At 43.7% G+C, this 19785-nt stretch overlaps 1 protein-coding gene, 3 non-coding genes and 1 pseudogene across 5 annotated transcripts in view; 1 reads left to right on the top strand and 4 right to left on the bottom strand.

The window, feature by feature from the left end:
• LOC126267263 (N-acetylneuraminate lyase-like) overlaps window positions 1–19785 on the bottom strand; it is a 70230-nt gene that overhangs the window by 48296 nt on the left and 2149 nt on the right. The window lies entirely within an intron of this gene.
• Window positions 1618–1735, bottom strand: LOC126268378 (5S ribosomal RNA; annotated as a pseudogene).
• Trnas-cga (transfer RNA serine (anticodon CGA)) lies at window positions 9063–9137 on the bottom strand. The gene has a single exon. It is a non-coding gene; the product is annotated as a tRNA-Ser (tRNA).
• Trnas-cga (transfer RNA serine (anticodon CGA)) lies at window positions 9363–9437 on the bottom strand. The gene has a single exon. It is a non-coding gene; the product is annotated as a tRNA-Ser (tRNA).
• On the top strand, window positions 10030–10104 carry Trnas-cga (transfer RNA serine (anticodon CGA)). Its single transcript has one exon. It is a non-coding gene; the product is annotated as a tRNA-Ser (tRNA).

Here is a 19785-nt window from a genome sequence, read left to right as displayed (position 1 = left end):
TTATCACTGTGAAGGATACGGAAATGCTGTGTACTCATATGAGACAGCATTATCAGCAACTGAGAGAGTTTAAAAGGGGCATCATTGCTTGTCTATTTTTGGCTGGCTGGTCGAAAAGTGCAGTTTCCAGATCTGTGGGGCTTTGGGGTGTGAGTGTCCCGATGGTAGGCTGCACGGGAATGAGGGGGGGGGGGGGGGGGGGGGGCAGTCACACTTGTCACCAAGGTCTGGTCGACCAAGTCCGACCAGACAAGGGAGGATCGCTATATCGTGCACCAAGCACATTGTAACCCCTTCACATACGCACCTGACATCCGAGAGCACGTAAGGGCTCCCTGCCAATCTTGGGTCATCCCACATCACTGATCGAAGACTAGGAGCAGCTAGACTAGGGAATTACCATCCCGTGCATAGACTGCCACCACGATCACAACCTGAAGGTTGTCTTTGGAGTGGTGTCTTGACCGGGAAGCATCAAATCCTGATGACTTGGTAACGTTGTGTTCAGCAATGAATTACAGTTCTGCACTATGTATGGCAGCGATATGGGGAAAGGTGCTGTTCTTCCAGTGTTTAGGAGAGGCGCAGCGGTCTTAAAACCTGGAGTCATGTTGTGGGGAGCCAGTGAGCGTTTCTTCACGTCATTGCTAGTAGTGCTTGAGGGAACTCTTACAACACAACAGTACGTCACAGACATTCTGCATTCCCATGTGTTACCTCTGATGCGACAGTATCATGGTGCCATTTTTCAACAGGACAATCCTCATTCACACATGACACATATCACTATGAGCTGTCTGGGTGATGATGAGATCCTCCTATAGCCAGACAGATTCTCAGATCTGTCTCTGATAGAAAATGTGTGGGAATAGAGCAGATGTCAATTCACATAAGACATCAAGGACTAGTTACAACAGCTGCAGGCCACCTAGTCTCAGGAGAGAAATACAATGGCTTTGTGACACACATCCTGCGCTACCGTAAGCTGTCGCCAGCTCACCGGTTGGCAAAAATGTAGCCCGGAAATCGATAGTAGGCGCTGGATCGAGTGCGCCTATCACGAAAGAGGCCAGAAACACACCGACAAGCAGCACGTCGTCAACGCCCTCTCAACAGCATGTATTTAGGCCGCCGCCGCTGTCCAAAGGGTCTCACTCAATCGCTCGGCCTCCACGCTCTGACTCACTTCTCCAGTTTGACGTCTGTCAGTCCACACGCGAAACGCGTACAGTTCATTGCAAATTATGACAGTACAAAGGGACCAGATTAGTGCCTATAGTGGGAGTAGCAGTGAGATTAAAGTTTGTAATAGCCAGATTAACAATATTGTCTGCAAGAGAGCTATAACTGATGATCTTGTACCACAACACTTGGACTTTATACTAGTTAAGTAAATGTTCATGTAAATAAAGAAAGCACTCCGTCTTCAGGCCACAAGTGGCCCATCGGGGCCATCCGACCGCCGTGTCATCCTCAGCTGAGGATGCGGGTAGGAGGGGCGTGTGGTCAGCACACCGCTCTCCCGGTCGTTATGATGGTTGTCTGTGACCAGAGCCGCTACTATTCGGTCGAGTAGCTCCTCAATTAGCATCACGAGGCTGAGTGCACCCCGAAAAATGGCAACAGCACATGGCAGTCCAGATGGTCACCCATCCGAGTGCCGGCAACGCCCGACAGCGCTTAACTTCGGTGATCTGACGCGAACCGGTGTATCCACTGCGGCAAGGCCATTGCCACTCATGTAAATAAAGAACCATATTAATCCATGTGCGCATTTATGTTGTAGAAAGAGAATACCGGCCACCCATAACAACGGCCTCTCCCTTGCTTCGTTGTGCTACATGATCTACACATCCCAACAGAATTAGTGCGTGCATACTGATAAGTGGGCAGAAATTGCAAAGTTATTTGTAAAGCCGACTTGAATTTGTAATCACTGAGATAACATCATATACCATCTAAATCCATGAAGTTTCGTTTCGTTTCTTCCTGCCCTTCTGGGTGCTTCATTTTTTGTCAGGCAGTATAGATGCAGATCTTAGCCTTAATTGTACCTCTACAGTCGACAACAGCATCGACATACCAGCGAAACGAAGAGCTGTGATGGCTCAGTGGACTTTACCAATGCTATCAAGAAAGATGTTGATGGAGACGAACTACACGCTCATTTATTATGAAAACAGCTTACGAAGCTGCCATGATGAACAAGCCATCTTAGAATTCAGTTAGTGTAGTGTAAGTAATTTGCTTTGAATCGTGACGTCTGAAAAAGCAAAAGTGAATGAAACGCTTATGGTCTCCCGTGATTAACAGCCAAAACTTAACAGACTCTGTGGGTCTTTCTATTGCTGTGGTCTCAGCTGGTGCAGCGTATCGGTTTGTCTCTGTAATGCAGACTGATGAGTAATTCAGTTAGAGGCAGCTGCCACTTTACAAGGTTGCATTCATGATGCTTTGGTATAGCATGCGACTGCGACGTCACGATAGTTGCCGTGGTTGAAACCAATAGTACATGCCCCTGTGGCAGAGCTAAATTAGTAGATAACTGGCCCGAAACCCTTTGGTGGAACAAATTTCCATCACTAGTATTTAACCATCAGGGAAAGGAGAACTTGTTACATAAAGTTAACTGATTACCAGAGTCTGCGCCAACGTCATAGTATTTTATCGGTGGAAGCTACGATACACTGTATGAGATCACTTTTCATTTCGGTACTCAACAGCTGAATAGCAATCTTCTCCCTGCGGGGTACAGAAGTCACTAATTTTCCATACCGTAGGGCCTAGACATTAGCACAAACTTAGGTACGCCATCACCAGGTGTAAGAAGCACGGAAAAAAGTCGCTACGAGGGACGAGCCTCAATGCGTGTTGATGCACTGTGATTTATGAGTAAAGCTGCTTCGAAAAGTACACATGCGATTGGTACTTCTTTCCCACTAACTACAGGTCATGCTGATTGTGGTAATAGTACATGACAGCTGTTTGTATGGAATGAAACAGCCGGACGAGACTGAGACAGTAGTTCCTTTCAGCCATCCTGAACCGGATTTTCTTGGTTCTCCCAAATCAGTTGTGAGGAATGTTCCGTAGCATTGCTTTCAAGTTCACAGCAGATTTCATGCCCTATTTTTTCCAGTCCCAGCTTGTGTATTATTTCTAATGATATCCGCTATTTTAACCACAGTTGCGGGTTCGACGTCCATAATGGATAAGATACATATAACGAGCTCATCGTCGACGGGAAGTTAAAGGTTAGTTTCCTTTTTCCCTTACCTTGCCTGTCTGTCTTCCTCATAGATGAGTCATAAAGATACTAGAGACTGAGGATATAAGCTGCGACACAATGCATCATTTCGTCAACCTCTAAATCTCGTGGATGGCTGTTGAACGTCCATTGATCAGTATTGGCAGCTGTCACGACTTCTCCCTTACGTATATTGATGAGCCAATACATTACGATTACTGCCGATCGCGAGACTGAATTCCAGCTGGTGGCGTTGCTTGTGCGTCACGCGATTAGGAAATATACAAAGATGGTTTGATAAGACTGGTAAATTTCCATGAAAGAATGGAACATATTAGTTGCGTCTTCATGACTGGTAAGTGTTGGCCGGCCGTTGTGACCACGCGGTTCTAGGCGCTCAGTCCGGAACCGCGCTGCTGCTACGGTCGCAGGTTCGAATCCTGCCTCGGGCATGGCTGTGTGTGATGTGCTTTGGTTAGTTAGGTTTAAGGAGTTCTAAGTCTAGGGGACTGATGACCTCAGATGTTAAGTCCCATAGTGCTCAGAGCCATTGGAACCATTGGTAAGCTTGGTTATTCCAAGGATCGTATAAAGAATTCCAACAATGTACTGAACTGTTGACAGCCGTCTGAATTGTTCAATATGCCCACTGGGACTGAAAATGGAGAAACCCAAGTTTCGTGCTGTTACTAAACATTTTCGTTTGAAGGGTTGGACTACTGCACAAATAAAAACAGAATTCGATGACGCTCACGCGAGCTCTGCATCATCACTGACGATCATTTACTTTTGAATTAATAAATTTAAACATGGTCGGAGAAGCAACGAAGACGAAACGCACGCCTGCCGTCCAGTTGAGGTCTGTACGAAAGAAACCATTGCGACATCCATGCTAAAGTAATGCAAGATCACCAAATACAAATTCATAGATTTCTGAGACTGCAGGCATCTCAACCGAATGGGTGTGTAATATGCTGGATGGAGAATTGGCTATGGAGAAGCTGTGTGCAGGATGGGTGCAGCAATTTCTCAGAGTCGACACAAAAGTGTATCCGGTACAACATATCAACATGATGTCTGGCGATGTTTAATCGCGATATGTAACACATTTTGCGCAGATTTGTGACTGTTGATGAAACCTCGATCCATCGTTACACACCAGAATGATAATGGCAGTCAAGACAATGGACAAAGGCTGATGAAAGAGCACCGAAGAAGTCAAAGAGCATTTTGGATTGCCAAGGATTAATCCTCGCCGATTACTTGGAGAAAGGCTGAACCATAACTGGACATCATTATGCTTCATTACTCGATCATCTGAAACTTGCGTTGGCTGAAAACAGTCCAAAGTTGGCCAGCAAAACAGCGCTCTTTAGTCAGGATAATGCAGTATCACACACGTCAGCGATAACAATGGCGAAAGTGTGTGAACTGGGTTTGAGTTGGTTCCTCATCCGCCCCTATTTTCCACACTTAGTCCCAAGCGACTTCCTTCCGTTCCCTAACTTGAACCTTCGGCTTTCTGGGAAGAAATTTTCATCAAATGAGGAAATTATTTGCAGTCAACGAGTATTTTGCACAGTTTGACAAAACATATTTTTCCGATGGGATGAAAAAATTGGAGAATCGATGGAGAAACTGAATATCCCTCAATGGAGACCATGTCAAGCAGAAGGTGAGTTGTTTACGAACCAAACTTTTTTCTTAGTCTTTTACCAGACTATCAAACCATCATAGTAAAAGCAGAGACAAATGGGGATCATTCTTCATCATAATCAATAAAGGGTGCATTGTTATAGCCTAGCACCTCGGAACGAGTGTCTCGGAGACAGCGAAGCTGGTTGGCTATTCGCCTGCTACTGTCACGAGCATCGATGGAAAGTGAGTGAAGGACGGTGGAATCACGAATAGGTGGCAAGGAGGTGGACGTCCACGCCTCATCACTGGAATTGGAGGTCAGAGGCTTGTCAGCTCTTTAAAGCACAGGATTCGTATTGGCGATCTGTGGCAGATCTGATGGCTGAGTATAATGCTAGTGGAGGCACAAGTGTTTTATAACACACTTTTCAGTGCACATTGTTGAGCACGGGACTCCACAGCAGATGACCCATACGTTGATCCAACAACATCGTCAATCACTATTGCATTAGGCATGGGACCATCGAGACTGGACCATAAGAAAAGGAAACATTTCACTTGGTCTGATGAACCACATTTCTTGTTACATCAGATAGTTGGTAGTATCCGGATACGCCATTATCCAAGCGAACAACTGCTTGAAACATGGATGAAATCTGGTGGAGGCAGCTTTATGTTATGGGAGACATTCGCCTGGGCTTCCATTGAGTTTGTGGTAGTAATAAAAGGTACCATGACAGATGTGGTCCGCCAAACATTATTGCAGACCACCTGCATTCCTTTCGTGCTTGACGTCTTCCCTGAAGGCTATGACAACTGCAAAAACGGTTCAAATGGCTCTGAGCACTATGGGACTTAGCATTTATGGTCATCAGTCCCCGAGAACTTAGAACTACTTAAACCTAACTAACCTAAGGACATCACACAACACCCAGTCATCACGAGGCAGAGAAAATTCCTGACCCCGCCGGGAATCGAACCCGGGAACCGGGGCGTGGGAAGCGAGAACGCTACCGCACGACCATGAGCTGCGGACGATGACATCTTCCAGCTGGATAACTCCCCATGTCACAACGTCAGAAACGTGTTACACTGGTTTGAGACGCATGATAAAGAACTCAAGCTGATATATTGGCCTCAAAATTCTCTGGCCTGAACTCGACGTAACACATCTGAGTTGCTACCATTTGCAGTTCTGCATCCACACACCACTGCCCCGTGATGAATAGGAAATGTGAAACCTGTGCGTACACATCTAGTGCCACATGTTTCCGGAAACCTGCCAAATACTTGTCGAATCTATGCCACGCAGAATGGCTTGAATGCTGCCTTCCGAAGGTGGACGAAGGCGCCATTAAGCAGGGGGCCACAATGTTTTTGCTCGTCGGTGTATATCAGTTCCGAAACAGCCAGCGAACTTTTGGATAATGAAGTAGCATGAATACTATGAGTGTAGAAAATGGAAAGGATATCTAGAAAATTACAAGCTGTACTTAACACAGGATACTTTTCAGTTTCTTCCCATGTGAATGGGTTTTGGCCTGATCACTGGGAGAGAACGCTTAAGCCTGGAAAGGTGCCAATTCACGGGCTGATCATACCTGTTGTCACCAACAAACTTGATTACTACTCGTGGGTCTATAGATGGTACTGGTAAACTACAGGAAGATGAGTAAGGTTTAAGACAGAAAGGGAAACTTACAGAAAGACTAAATTCCAAGATGCAGGCAGAAGCGACTCAAAGAAAGAGCATTCCCCTCCACAATTACACGATTGAATAGCCACAATCTGCGGATTTGTCTTCGCAATCGTAATGCCCAGTCAATGGGCCGTGTACACTTCTACATCAATAATCCGCAAGCCACCATACTCCGTATAGCGGAGGGTGCCCTGTACCATTATGACTGATTTCCTTTCTCGTTCCACTCGCAAATAGATCGAGGGAGAAATGAGCGTCTGTATGCCACTATATGAGCCCTAATTTCTCTTATCTTACCTTCGTGGCCTTTAAGCGAAGTGTGTGTTGGCAGCAGAAGAATCGTCCTGCAGTCAGCTTCAAATGGTGGTCCTCTAAATTTTCTCAGCAGTGTTCCTTGAAAAGAACGTCGTCTTCCCTCCAAAGATTCCCATTCGAGTTCCCGAAGCATCTCCGTAATACTTGCATGTTGATCAAACCTACTGGTAAAAAGATCTATGTAGCCTCTGAGTTGCTTCACCGTCTTTCTTTAATCCGTGCGATTGGGGATCCCATACACTTGATAAATATTCAAGAATGGGTCGCACTATTGTTCTGCACACAGTCTTCTTTTTAGATAAACCACAGTTTTCTAAAATCATCCCAGTAAACTGAAGCTGACCATTCGTCTTCCCTTCTACAAATGTTACATTGTCGTTCTATTGCTTATTGCTTTGCAATGTTACACCTAGATATTTAACCGCCATGACTGTGCCAAACAGCACACTACTGATGCTGAATCAAACATTATGGGATTGTTCATTCTAGTCATTTGCATTAACCCTCCGTTGCTCGCGCGGGTGACACTCGACATCCACATGACTTTCCCGCTCAGTTTTGTCCGACAGGGCTGGATTGAGTTCGCGCCATTTGCAGTACCTTTCTGTTAACTCTCCAGCTGCTAGCTCCAATCATTGTTGTCATTCAGTTAACGAAAGATACATTGTTTATTAAACATTATTATAATCTGGAGGACACTTGTCATCCGCGCGAGCTCTACTACCACAATCTGAAACTAAGTAATTCTGTATTACTTTATTGCTTTCCTAGATTCAATCGATCTTTCATGTGCGTAAATTTAGAAGTATTGAAACTGATTTCAGTTACCTTCCATGTTACCTAGTATTCTCTTTATTTTTAAATTGTGGAAGAAATGACAAATGCAAAAAACCTCGAACAGAGTTTAGCAGAGATCCTAATGTATGGTTGGAATGGTTCAACAAGATAGTGATGAAGATGATCACAGTGATAGCGCTGACTCAGAGACTGAAGATTCTGTTCATGAAAGCGGTCATGATGCAGGAACAGAACAAGAAGAGTCAGAAAATGATGAATATGAATCATAGGATAAAGCAGCTCAAGAGGATGTATTTTTTATGGAAAGATGGAATAACTAAACGGAGGAAAAATAAGTATCCTACCAGTTTTAGAAGCAGATCTTGGTAATTTTATTACGCATTTGCCTGGACCAAAAAATCAAGCTCGCATAAAAAAGGCAGAAATAGAAATTCTGAATGTGTTCTTGGATGAAAACATAATAAGCATTAACGCAACATGCACTGTACATCAATTAAGTTCGTGGTTAACTTCTCTAGGGAAAGGGACGCTAAAGAAACAGATGCGATAGAGATCAAAGCTTTTATTGGTTTGTTATATCCATGTGGATCTTTGAGATGTTCTAGGAACCGTATATCGAAATTATGGGACAACTCAAAGTGAAACGGATTTGAATCATGTTATTTATGCATAAGTGAAAACCGATTCAGGTTTCTGTTGAGATGTCTGAGGTCTGGTAATTTCCGTGATAGAGGTGTTCGCAGAGAGATTGACAAGTTGGCTGCTATCAGAGAGGTCCGTTCAGGCAATATATTCCTAGCAAACCAGCAAAGTATGGGTTGAAAGTGTTTGCTTTGGTTGATGTAAAAGCAACTTACACTTTGAATTTAGAACCGTACGTCGGTAAGCAACAAGAGGGACCATGTAATGCCAGTAATTCAGCTGAAGACATTGTTCTTCGAATGGTCAAATTGTTTCAAACATTAGAATATATTATACTGTGTACAAATATAAAATGTATTATATTTAGAGTTAATAAAAAATCATAAAATCAGTCATAAAGACCGTTCAAAGTGTACAAATAGACCGCCTGCTTTGTGGATGACACCAGTCATCCGCGCGAGTGACGTCGTCACGAATTTTCGCGTAAGAAACGGAGGGTTAACTTACATTTTTCTGCGTTTTCAGCTAGCTGCCATTCATCACACCACCTAGAAGTTTTGTCTAAATCATACTGTATCCTCCTGCAGTCACTCAGTGACAACTTCTTCCCGTACACCACAGCATCATCAGAAAACGGCCGCCGATTGCTGCCCGCCCTATCAGATCATTTATGTGTCTAGAGAGTAAGACCAAACTTGAAACTTCCTGGCAGATTAAAACTGTGTGCCCGACCGAGACTCGAACTCGGGACCTTTGCCTTTCGCGGGCAAGTGCTCTACCAACTGAGCTACCGAAGCACGACTCACGACCGGTACTCACAGCTTTATTTCTGCCAGTATCCGACTCCTACCTTCCAAACTTTACAGAAGCTCTGCTGCGAAACATGCAGAACTAGCACTCCTGAAAGAAAGGATACTGTCGAGACATGGCTTAGCCACAGCCTGGGGGATGTTTCCAGAATGAGATTTTCACTCTGCAGCGGAGTGTGCGCTGATATGAAACTTCCTGGCAGATTAAAACTGTGTGCCCGACCGAGACTCGAACTCGGGACCTTTGCCTTTCGCGGGCAAGTGCTCTACCAACTGAGCTACCGAAGCACGACTCACGCCCGGTACTCACAGCTTTACTTCTGCCAGTATCCGTCTCCTACCTTCCAAACTTTACAGAAGCTCTTCTGCGAAACATGCAGAACTAGCACTCCTGAAAGAAAGGATACTGTGGAGACATGGCTTAGCCACAGCCTGGGGGATGTTTTCAGAATGAGATTTTCACTCTGCAGCGGAGTGTGCGCTGATATGAAACTTCCTAGCAGATTAAAACTGTGGGCCTGACCGAGACTCGAACTCGGGACCTTTGCCTTTCGCGGGCAAGTGCTCTACCATCTGAGCTACCGAAGCACGACTCACGCCCGGTACTCACAGCTTTACTTCTGCCAGTATCCGTCTCCTACCTTCCAAACTTTACAGAAGCTCTTCTGCGAAACATGCAGAACTAGCACTCCTGAAAGAAAGGATACTGTGGAGACATGGCTTAGCCACAGCCTGGGGGATGTTTCCAGAACGAGATTTTCACTCTGCAGCGGAGTGTGCGCTGATATGAAACTTCCAGGCAGATTAAAACCGTGTCACAGCTTTACTTCTGCCAGTATCCGTCTCCTACCTTCCAAACTGTGCGTACTGGTCGTGAGTCGTGCTTCGGTGGCTCAGTTGGTAGAGCGCTTGCCCGCGAAAGGCAAAGGTCCCGAGTTCGAGTCTCGGTCGGGCACACAGTTTTAATCTGCCAGGAAGTTTCATATCAGCGCACACTCCGCTGCAGAGTGAAAATCTCATTCTGGAAACATCCCCCAGGCTGTGGCTAAGCCATGTCTCCGCAATATCCTTTCTTTCAGGAGTGCTAGTTCTGCAAGGTTCGCAGGAGAGCTTCTGTAAAGTTTGGAAGGTAGGAGACGGATACTGGCAGAAGTAAAGCTGTGAGTACCGGGCGTGAGTCGTGCTTCGGTAGCTCAGATGGTAGAGCACTTGCCCGCGAAAGGCAAAGGTCCCGAGTTCGAGTCTCGGTCAGGCCCACAGTTTTAATCTGCTAGGAAGTTTCATATCAGCGCACACTCCGCTGCAGAGTGAAAATCTCATTCTGAAAACATCCCCCAGGCTGTGGCTAAGCCATGTCTCCACAGTATCCTTTCTTTCAGGAGTGCTAGTTCTGCATGTTTCGCAGAAGAGCTACTGTAAAGTTTGGAAGGTAGGAGACGGATACTGGCAGAAGCAAAGCTGTGAGTACCGGGCGTGAGTCGTGCTTCGGTAGCTCAGATGGTAGAGCACTTGCCCGCGAAAGGCAAAGGTCCCGAGTTCGAGTCTCGGTCGGGCCCACAGTTTTAATCTGCTAGGAAGTTTCATATCAGCGCACACTCCGCTGCAGAGTGAAAATCTCATTCTGAAGACCAAACTTATCACACTTCCTTGGCGCACTCCTGATGATACCCTTGCCTCTGGTGAATACTCGCCGTCGAGGACAACATACTGAGTTCCATTACTTAAAAAGTCTTCAAGGCACTCACACGACTGGGAACTATTCGGTATGCTCGTAGCTTCGTTAACTGTCGCCGGTGCGACACCATGTAAATGCTTTCCAGAAGTCCAGAAGTATGGGATCTGCCTGTCCATCCACAGTTCGCAGTATATCATGTGAAAAAGGGAAAGCTGAGCTTCGCACGAGCAATGCTTTCTAAAACCGTGTTGATTCGTAAACATTAGCTTCTAGGCTTCAAGAAAATTTATTGCATTCTAACTTAGAATATCTTCAAAGACTGTGCAGCAAACCAACGTCAGGTATACTGGTTTGTAATTTTGCGGGTCCGTTATTTTACCCTTCTTATGTACAGGAGTCACTTTGGTTTCATACTGTGGAAATTATGACGTTTTCAGAGTTGTTAGAGTGTTGTTATTATGGTTGTTTAAAACGATTACATCTCTCAATTGCAGTTTGTTTGAAAGTCATACTGAAGCTATTTAATAATCACTGATGTGTACAAATTATTATTATTATATTAAAAATTTTATAAATGTTCTTGTTACTAATGAAAATATTACTAAATCAACCCGTTTTTTGTTATTATTTAGAAAACAATAACCATCTGTGGCGCGTTAAAAGAGGGAGCGAGTGACAGATGACGCAGAACAGGGAATCAGCGATCATAAAGCGGTTACTGCATCGATGATTTCAGCCGTAAATAGAAATATTAAAAAAGGTAGGAAGATTTTTCCGTTTCGCAAAAGTGACAAAAAGCAGATTTCAGAGTACTTGATGGCTCAACACAAAAGTTTTGTCTCCAGTACAGATAGTGTTGAGGATCAGTGGTTCAAAACCATCGTACAATATGCGTTAGATGAGTATGTGCCAAGCAAGATCATAAGAGATGGAAAAGAGCCACCGTGGTAAACAACCGACTTAGAAAATTGCTGCGGAAGCAATGGGAACTTCACAGCAAACATAAACATAGCCAAAGCCTTGCAGACAAACAAAAATTACGCGAAGCGAAATATAGTGTGAGGAGGGCTATGCGAAAGGCGTTCAATGAATTCGAAAGTAAAGTTCTATGTACTGACTTGACAGAAAATCCTAAGAAATTTTGGTCTTATGTCAAAGCGGTAGGTGTATCAAAACAAAATGTCCAGACACTCTGTGACCAAAATGGTACTGAAACAGAGGATGACAGACTAAAGGCCGAAATACTAAATGTCTTCTTCCAAAGCTGTTGCACAGAGGAAGACTGCACTGTAGTTCCTTCTCTAGATTGTCGCACAGATGACAAAATGGTAGATATCGAAATAGACGACAGAGGGATAGAGAAACAATTAAAATCGCTCAAAAGAGGAAAGGCCGCTGGTCCTGATGGGATACCAGTTCGATTTTACACAGAGTACGCGAAGGAACTTGCCCCCCTTCTTGCAGCGGTGAACCGTAGGTGTCTAGAAGAGCGAAGCGTTCCAAAGGATTGGAAAAGGTCACAGGTCATACCCGTTTTCAAGAAGGGACGTCGAACAGATGTGTAGAACTATATCAGTTGTAGAATTTTGGAACACGTATCATGTTCGAGTATGACTTTTCTGGAGACTAGAAATCTACTCTGTAGGAATCGGCATGGGTTTCGAAAAAGACGATCGTGTGAAACTCAGCTCGCGCTATTCGTCCACGAGACTCAGAGGGCCACAGACACGGGTTCCCAGGTAGATGCCGTGTTTCTTGACTTGCGCAAGGCGTTCGATACAGTTCCCCACAGTCGTTTAATGAACAAAGTAAGAGCATATGGACTATCGGACCAATTGTGTGATTGGATTGAAGAGTTCCTAGATAACAAAACGCAGCATGTCATTCTCAATGGAGAGAAGTCTTCCGAAGTTAGAGTGATTTCAGGTGTGCCGCAGGTGAGTGTCGTAGGACCGTTGCTATTCACAATATACATAAATGACCTGGTGGATGACATCGGAAGTTCACTGAGGCTTTTTGCGGATGATGCTGTGGTATATCGAGAGGTTGTATCAATGGAAAATTGTACTGAAATGTTGGAGGATCTGCAGCGAATTGACGCATGGTGCAGGGAATGGCAATTGAATCTCAATGCAGACAAGTGTAATGTGCTACGAATACACAGAAAGAAAGATCCCTTATCATTTAGCTACAATATAGCAGGTCAGCATCTGGAAGCAGTCAATTCCATAAATTATCTGGGAGTACGCATTAGGAGTGATTTAATATGGAATGATCATGTAATGTTGATCGTCGGTAAAGCAGATGCCAGACTGAGATTCATTGGAAGAATCCTAAGGAAATGCAATCCGAAAACATAGGAAGTAAGATACAGTACGCTTGTTCGCCCACTGCTTGAATACTGCTCAGCAGTGTGGGATCAGTACCAGATAGGGTTGATAGAAGAGAGAGAGAAGATCCAACGGATAGCAGCGCGCTTCGTTGCAGGATCATTTAGTAATCGCGAAAGCGTTACGGAGATGATAGATAAACTCCAGTGGAAGACTCTGCAGGAGAGACGCTCAGTAGCTCGGTACGGAGTTTTGTTGAAGTTTCGAGAACATACCTTCACCGATGAGTCAAGCAATATATTGCTTCCTCCTACGTATATCTCGCGAAGAGACCACGAGGATAAAATCAGAGAGATTAGAGTCCACACAGAGGCATACCGACAATCCTCCTTTCCACGAACAATACGAGACTGGAATAGAAGGGAGAACCGATAGAGTTACAGGTGGCTTGCGGAGTAAGGATGTAAATGTAGACGTAGAAAATTATATTTTGGGCTTGGGGGAGAGCAGGGAAGTAGCACAATGGGAAAGCCCCTCTCCACCCAGATCCGGACCCTGGAACCATGCCACGGGTACAGGTCCCCAACTCTCCAGATAGCTTGTAGATCCCGTGTCACAATGAGTCAGCAACGTTATCACCTACTTCACAACGCATGCACTGTGTAAACTGTTCTTGATCTCTAAAACAGGAGGAGAGCAGAGCACACGGCACAAATACTCCTAGGATGAGAGCATAGCATAGGAATATCTATGGAGTGAGGTTAGCGTACTACATCAAAACGAAACCGTCATGTGATGTTGCTAAGAAACAATTGTTTACATTTTGCGCTAAGACCAGAATTTAATATTACACATAATTATATGTCCTGTTTTCATACTTCCATTTATTGATAACGGCAATGGTGTTGAATTGTTGCAGCTACAGATGCAAATGGAAATACGTCTAGGAGGAAAAATTACTTTTCGTGGGTAAGTAGCACAAAAGTCTAATAATGGTCATCATACTAGTAAGGGGCGGCGCTTTATATGTTGATTAATGTCGGGACATTCTGTAATGAAGGCATTAAATCATACGGCTAACTTATGTCACTCTATGACTTTGGTGACCACATATTTATGAGACAAGTTGTGGATAAATTTTGAAGTGCGGGATTGTACAGACAATCAATATGTTTGAATGTACAGTCAGTTTCAAAAGAAAGTGTACACCGTTATCTGTATGAAATAAAAGACCCTATTATTTGTTAGCATAAAAATACATGTTATTAGTAATTGCACAATTACCTAATAGTTAATCCAATCACCGCCATTATCGATTATAGCTTAGCCCTGCCCGCGCCGATATCTGAGTGGTCGGCGTGACAGATTGCCGTCCTACGGGACCAGGTTCGATTCCCGACTGGGTAGGGGATTTTCTCCGCTCAGGGGCTGAGGTTTTGCTGTCTTCATTCATCGTTTCATCCTCATCTGGCGAACAGGTCCTCCAATGTGGCGTCGAATGAAATAATACCTGCGCCAAGGCGGCCGGACGTGCCCCGCAAGGGACCTCCCGGCCAATGACGCCAAACGCTCATTTCCATTACCTTAGCCCTCTCTCCGGTAAATCATCCACGTTTACAACCTCTAAATATGGTTTGATCCGCTTCGCAACTAATGCCTTTGACTTTCTAAGAATTTTAGCAGCAGTTCCATACGAAAGCTTTGGTCCCTTTGGATGATTTAGGAGGAACACTGGCTCACGCTTCAGATATTTTGCACTCATTTTAAACTGCAGCCGACAACATAAAGCATTCAACTCTCACACTGTTTATCTACGCACTGTACAAAAGCGCATTGATTACAGATTCGAGATGCTGCCAGAGATATCGTTGCGGACGTTACATTTAAAATTATGGCGTACACTTATCCGTGGAAATGTCCATATAGACATATTAGAGCATCAGTCGCCTGTAACTCAGATTTATATATGATCATCTGAGATATTTCATTTGTATTATTCAGTTTTACAAACCATTGTACTTATTTTATAGTAGTCACAAAGATCCTATGACTTGATGAATGCCGGCCGTGCGGCTCTAGGCGCTACAGTCTGGAACCGTGTGACCGCTACGGTCGCAGGTTCGAATTCTACCTCGGGCATGGATGTGGGTGATGTCCTTAGGTTAGTTAGGTTTAAGTGGTTCTACGTTCTAGGGGACTAATGACCTCAGAAGTTAAGTCCCATAGAGCTCATAGCCAATTGAACCATTTGAACTTGATGAATGATTATGTGTGATTAATGTAATTACTCAAAGGATGTACAAAGACTGAAAAGATTGAATCAGAAAATAAAAACAGAAGACTTTCATCCTTGAAAATATTGCAGATTATGATAACTCGCCAATTTAACGCGTATTATAGCTCCAAGTTCGAAATTTTCTGGCCACATTCACTTTGGTGTCTAACTCAGCCATTTGGCAATGCCACCACAGCAGAATTCATTAAAAGAGACACAGAACAACAGTTAAACGTAATGCAAAACCAAAAAATGTCAGTGGCTATCCTTTCTTTCCGTATTAAAAAAAAAAGCCACACATTACCTTGATGCAACAAACGAGAAATACCCTCACTCCACCATCATTTCAATTCTCAAAAGTTCATTTTTCCTACATAAGTCAGTAGAATTCCATTTTTTTGCTTATTATCACTGTTCGTCATACATGATAGACATAACCATTAAAGACGTATAGTAACTACTATGTGCTCATGAAGGTTTTACATACTGAAGTCTGATTTCCTGCCATTGTAGCATGACAAATTGTAGTTAAAACGATGCATTTTGGAGAGGTCCTTCATGTGGTGCATCACCGAAACTGCATTTTCGTGACATGCAGGCATAAATATAGAAAATAGCAAATACGACAATAGCTTCGGAAACCTTGAAATCAGTTTGGGGGCTGTGTGTTTTATTTCTGACGCTAATTGTCGAGGAGGGAAGGAAAGTGGCGTCACAAAGTTAGAACGACTTCAACTTTTCTGGCGTTGGAAAGTGACGTCATAGAGTGTTCCCACAGTAATCTGGGTTTTTACACACTGGTGACTCCACTCTAGTGGCGAACAAGTGGCGTCACTTTTGTTGCACGTAGGAACCCAGCTTTAAGCCATCCTCACACAGGACATATTGCTCATCACAAAGCATGCCAAACGTGGTGTCAATCGTAGCTGCTGCATGCTCTGAAATTAGCTGCTGCATGGTTCTCATATTTCCAACCACTGTACTCTCTAAAGGCAGTTCCCGACAGCATCCCATGCGCGAGATTCTGGACTCGTCGATGGGATGAATAGCTAATTGCTGGTAGAGGAAAACTACATAATTTGAAATGTGAACATTCCTTTGTACTTCGAAAAAATGTTTCTGTTATATTTTCTTTGCACCTAGTAGTTTTCAGACGCCGTCTTTGTTTGAAAGCGTGACAATTTAAATGTGATGTATTGCGATAGAGAAAGGAGTCTGCGACCACTAAAGGTATTCTGTTTCAGTTGTTTTATTTTCACAGCTACATTCACGTTTGGTTTTTAGTCAAAAACCATTTCTGATATAGTGTTTTTTTTTCCATTAGACACTGCTACAGGTTACCCAAAAGTCGTAACACAACACACACACGTCACATTAACACATACAAATCCGCTTGACAGTGAAGGTTTAAACCTTTGAAACATGTGGTGTATATAAATAAACAGAGACTGGTAACAGTAATCGTGTTTCTTTATTCAGTACTACATAATGTTGTAAAGTGATCTGAGATTCATAGTAGTAGAACTTATTCGAGAACTCGATTAAATCTCCATCTCATTTTCGGTAATAAACTTAATACACAATGAGGCGATAAAAGGTATGGAATACTTCCCAGTATCATGTCAGACCTCCTTTTGACTGGTGTAGTGCAGCAACTTGGCACTGCATGGTCTCGACGAGTCGTTCGAAGCCCGAGCAGAAATACTGAACCGTGCTGCCTCTGCAACTGCCCATAATTGCGAAAGCATTGCTGGTGCGTGATTTTGTTCATGAAATGACCTCTCGATTATATCTCATACATTTGTTGGGAACCTGGATGAGCAAACCATTTGCTCGAACTGTACAGAATGCTCTTCAAACCACTGGCGATTTATCTGGTAATAAACATGCAACCAGTCGCTTTTTTATAATTCACTGAACTGTGAATATGTTTTCGAGCCACTGCTGGCTAATCATCAGACGATGTTGTTACAAGAACATTATGTTGTGGACCAAGTGTATCTGGATTCTAGTAGCATCAGCACTGCATCTAGCTACACTTGGTCCACAACATAATGTTCTTGTAACACCGCCATTTGATGATGAGCCTGTAGGGGCTCGAAAACATGCTCATGGTTGGATAAATCGTAAAAAAGAGACTGGTTGCATGTTTATTAGAAGATAAATCGCCAATTTAAACCACAGTTGCTGTTCGTCATGCACAGTGGATATACGGAAATTCTTCAAAACAATCGTGAACAATGTTGCCCCAGTGACATGGCACGCTGTCATCCATAAAAATTCCATCGTCATTTGGGAACATGAAGTCCATGGATGGGTGCACATGGTTTCCAGGTAGCCAAACATAGCCATTTCCAGCCAGTGATCGGTTCAACTGGACCAGAGGATGCAGTCCATTCACAGCCCATACCATCATGGAGCCACCACCAACTTGCACACTGCCTTGCTGACAACTTGGGTTCATGGCTTTGTGGGGTCCGCACCATACTCGAACCCTACCACCAGCTCTTACCACCTGAAATCGGGACTCATCTGACCCTGCCACAGTTCCCCCTAGTCTGGGGTCCAATTGATATGGTCACGAGACCAGGAGAGGGCTGCAGGTGATGTCATACTACTAGCAAAGGCACTCACATTGGTCGTCTGCTGCCACCGGCAGTTAGAGCCGAATTTCGCTGCACTGTCCTAAGGGATACATTCATCATACGTCCCACATTGATTTCTGCAGTTATTTAGGCAGTGTTGCTTGTCTTTTAGCACAGACAATGCTGCGCAAAGGCCACTGCTATTGGTCGTTAAGTGAAGCCCATCAGTCACTGCGTTGGTAATATTGCGAGAGGTAATATTTGAAATTTAGCATTCTTGGCACTCTCTTGACATCGCGGATTTCGAAATATTGAATTCCCTGACGATTTTCGAAATGTTATGTCCCTTTGTCTAACTTCTACTATCATTCCACGTTCAAAGACTGTTAGTTTCCGTGTTGTAGCCATAATGACTTCAGAAATCTTTTCATGTGAGTCACCGGAGTACAAAATGCTTCTCCAATGCACTGGCCTGTTATGCCTTGAGTACACGATACTACCGCCATATGTATAAGTGCACTCGCTATCCCATGCCTTTCCCCACCTGAGTGCAGTTAAAAATAGCATCTAATGTCACTTTACACAAGTTAGTATCCCTATTCTCATTGTTGTATTGGCCACCAGCTCTCTAAAATTGCGTACTTAATCACACAGATTTCAAGATCGAAATATGTTTCGTAATTTCATTTTAATGGAAGAGGAGATTTATTCAGTGGTGCTCAGCATCACTAAGATAGATATTTACCGGCATGATGCAAACATAAGGCAGTCCATAAAACCCAGAGATATGTATATTTATTTCACAGTCAGTTTCATAGTATCAAAAACTTCCAATGTATAACTTCTGTTTACTTCCTGATACAGAATAGTAGTAACGTTAAAATTTCTGGCCACTGGGGAAACATTCCAATCGTTGGAACAAGAATTGTAATAAATACATTATTTATAAAAATAACATCGGTTACTGCATACAATACTTCTATTAAATTAATAAAAAAACGGAAACGTGTAAAAAAGGTAAAAATACTGGAATGAACTTAACACAAACTACTTACTACCTTTCTCTTTACAGCTCACGCAACTACCCGGTGGCCTCGGCATGACAGTCGCGTCTCAGTACATGGTACGTACTATGTAATGGATGCGTGTCGAACTGTCATATTAACTGTACCAAAAGGACGTGCTTCTGATAGATCATCACTGTCCCATAGCACTGAAGTGATATACTTTATAGCACACAAGTTATAACACCAAAATCATCAAATAGGGGAAGCCTTTAACTACTGATATATAGTCACCTATCATTTTTTTTGTAACAGATCGTACCTAAAACGACGCAATTATGAGAAAGCCTCATTTTTTCTGATGCTTTCAAATGGCCTATATTCATACCACGTATTCTATTCTGAAGAAAAACACCGGAGTTTAATTGCAAAATGGCTCTGAGCACTATGGGACTCAACTGCTGTGGTCATCAGTCCCCTAGAACTTAGAACTACTTAAACCTAACTAACCTAAGGACATCACACACATCCATGCCCGAGGCAGGATTCGAACCTGCGACCGTAGCAGTCGCACGGTTCCGGACTGCGCGCCTAGAACCGCGAGACCACCGCGGCCGGCGTTTAATTGCAAACGATATGGCGTCAGCTAAGTTCTGCTTCTAACGTAACACCGACGTTGTGTCTCATTGGCCATGTTCTTCTCCACGAGGCACAAATCTGACATGCCAGATTCTTCATTGCGCGCTTTTCAGTGTAGTCGAACGCGGA

Source organism: Schistocerca gregaria, chromosome 4, assembly GCF_023897955.1.
Source record: "Schistocerca gregaria isolate iqSchGreg1 chromosome 4, iqSchGreg1.2, whole genome shotgun sequence".
Classification (NCBI taxonomy): Eukaryota; Metazoa; Arthropoda; class Insecta; order Orthoptera; family Acrididae; genus Schistocerca; species Schistocerca gregaria.
The sequence above is the reverse complement of the archived record's forward strand: the minus strand, read 5'-3'. Positions and strand labels throughout refer to the sequence as shown.